This window comes from Sinocyclocheilus anshuiensis, unplaced genomic scaffold, assembly GCF_001515605.1.
Source record: "Sinocyclocheilus anshuiensis isolate Anshui unplaced genomic scaffold, SAMN03320099.WGS_v1.1 scaffold2621, whole genome shotgun sequence".
Taxonomy (NCBI): domain Eukaryota; kingdom Metazoa; phylum Chordata; class Actinopteri; order Cypriniformes; family Cyprinidae; genus Sinocyclocheilus; species Sinocyclocheilus anshuiensis.
In genome coordinates this window covers 65,774-68,822 of record NW_015539472.1, presented here as the reverse complement: position 1 = coordinate 68,822, position 3,049 = coordinate 65,774, and the positions used below count along the sequence as shown (strand labels likewise).

The window sequence follows — 3,049 nt, the reverse complement described above, 5'->3', positions numbered from 1 at the left end:
CACACCCTCTCTCACACACACACACACACACACACTCTCACTCTCACGCACACTCTCTCACTCACTCACAATCACACACACACACACACACACACACTCTCTCTCTCACCCACACACACACACATTAATGCATCTGTGTATGTGTACAGTATGAGTTCTGATACACTGTGAATGTGTGTGTGTGTGTACAGCTTTAATTGTGAGGTCCGAATGTGCAATGATTAGTGAGCAGGTCAATCGTGTTTGTATTTGAATCTAGTGTTTTTGCACAGGTTTCTGTGAGGGTTTCTTTTGGGGTCAGAGGTCGTTAAGAGGTTAAGACCAAAAATATCATTAACCTGATATAAAAACAATGCATGTCTATGAGATGAGCTCACTAATGTGTGTGTGTGTGTGTGTGTGTGAGAGAGTGTGTGTGTTCAGACATGCTGACAGATGAGCATCAGTGCCAAATTGTTTCCACTGGAAAGAATTTTAAGAATGAGACAGAACAGATATCAGTGACCTGGGCAACCATTTAACACACACACACACACACACACTCTCACAATCACACACACACACAGTGATTTTCTCAGAAGTGAATCGTCCTCGGGTGTGGAATCTGATGTCAGGATAATGTTAGCCAGTCCTCTAATGTAAAAGCAGTTCATCTAATCTTCTGTAAGTCATTTCTCTACACACACTCACCTCTGATGTAAACGACACCTGTCCTGACCTCTGACCCCGTGACCTCGCAGCTGGTGACCCGTGACATTCCGTCCACTGTATTATTGACGTCAGTGCCGGCGGCTCACTTCCAGGAAGTGTAAGCAGGAACGATGGAGAGAATCACAGGACCCTCATTGTTCGAGACCCGGAAAGTCACAGTGTATCTGACACATCTTTTAATCATCAGTAGAGCAGTGCTGTATGAAGCAGTGCTCACACCGAGCTCACTTCTAAACTCACTAATCAACTTCAACCTGCTGTGAAATCTGCCAGAGGAAATCTCACAAGAAATTCCAAAACATTTCACTTTAAAATACCTTGTTCAGCCCATTGAGAGTCATAATCTAAACACTGTATGAAGTAGGTGACACTCATGTCTCCTCACAGACAATCTTTCCAAATCTGTGTTTTGATATGAAAAACATTCAATGGCCAAATCAGAACAAATTCGACCGAAGGCCTGATTACATAAACATTCAACGGCATTGTTTGCACACATGCATCACTAACACGCATTCATTCAGCAGACACTTTTATACAACGCCACATACTCATCACAAGAGATTTGTCACAGAAACAACACTATAGTCACAATGTGAACGCTAGACGAGCACGATCTAGAGCTAGAGGTAAATGAGAGTCATTACAAGAAGCGCTTTGTTTGTGATCTTCAGAAGTGAATGAATGTGAGACGCAGAGCTTGCATACACCGCATCTTACTAACATCAGTGGAGCTCATTCAATGCTGGGCTCTTAATTACACAATGACTAAAAGTAAATAATCTGTTACAAGATTATAGAATAGGGCTGTGTGTGTATCTGGGTGCAGATAACATGGGCAAACATTAAATATCATTCATTTGCACATTACTAATATTGTAAACATATAAAGCTAGTTGAAAATGGACGATAAATAATAATTAAAACTAACTGCAAGGCTCAGAGCAGCGATTCTGATCTGTGGAGAGGAAGTGTGCTAGTTTCGAGGTGAGCCTATGGAGACAGGAAGGCAATGTGCGGTTAGCAAAACTAAATACAGTACACACACACACACACACACACACACACACACACACACAGATTCACTGCAGGAAGTCACAATATGTTTAAAGCCTTTGTGCTGAGTTGCATCGCGCGAGAAACAAACCAGGATAAAAACACATGGTCTGTTTCACACTCACAAACACTTTTAGAGATACAGTATATTCACAACAGAAGCTTTTGCGCACACACATTTACTTTGCACTCTACTCAGGAACACTGCATAGACCTCCACTGTTTTTATATACAGCTAGTTATAAACACTAACCCTAACAGAAAACTGACTGCATTACTACAACTTTAAAAACACTTGATTAAGTTAATTTTTATAATGTGTTTACAAATAAGGACGTCCCAAAAAGTTTTTTTTGTGAGGCTTAACTAATTTCTGGGTACAAATTTGTCTGTAAAATATGTCGGTACACTCTCTCTCTCTCTGCATGCATATTTCTTCCAGTTTTCTTCCAGTTTAAAACACAGAGTCTGAAGAGAGTCTCGGGAAGCACTGTTTTGTAAAGCACTTTCAAATGGTTTATTTACAGCCTCTGTCAGTCAGAGAGGAATCGGTGTAATACAAAATAAAAGCAAACTCCCCAGCAAACTCCCTGAGTCTTTACAGATGAACAGTCAGGAAGTCAAATTTGTCTGTAAAATATGTCGGTACACTCTCTCTCTCTCTGCATGCATATTTCTTCCAGTTTTCTTCCAGTTTAAAACACAGAGTCTGAAGAGAGTCTCGGGAAGCACTGTTTTGTAAAGTACTTTCAAATGGTTTATTTACAGCCTCTGTCAGTCAGAGAGGAATCGGTGTAATACAAAATAAAAGCAAACTCCCTGAGTCTTTACAGATGAACAGTCAGGAAGTGATTCTGTGACGGACCCACAACACAAACACTGACATCTACACATATATATATATACTGCATACAGACACACAAACATACAGACAGAGACACAGGATCCATAAGAACACGAGACACGGTCAGTTCTGCTGTGAATACAACAAATTCAGGAAGACGGCTGCGGTTCTCCTACAGATTCAGGAGTGATTAGACTGACACACTAAAGACGTCTTACCTGTCATTCATCTACAGAATATTTACAGTAAAATCCACATACAACACTTATGGCATATGGTCAGGAAGATCGGTGTTACTCAGAAAAGCATGTAAATAACAGGAATGAGTGCAGGACAGACTCGCACCATCATCATAATGAATAATCTTCTGACACACACTGAGCATGTGCATTCGTCCTCTCACACACACACACACACACACTTACACACACTCTCTCA

General features: G+C 40.8%; 1 pseudogene; it reads right to left on the bottom strand.

The window, feature by feature from the left end:
- Nucleotides 1-3,049, bottom strand: part of LOC107683859 (protein LBH-like) — a 28,765-nt pseudogene that overhangs the window by 5,850 nt on the left and 19,866 nt on the right.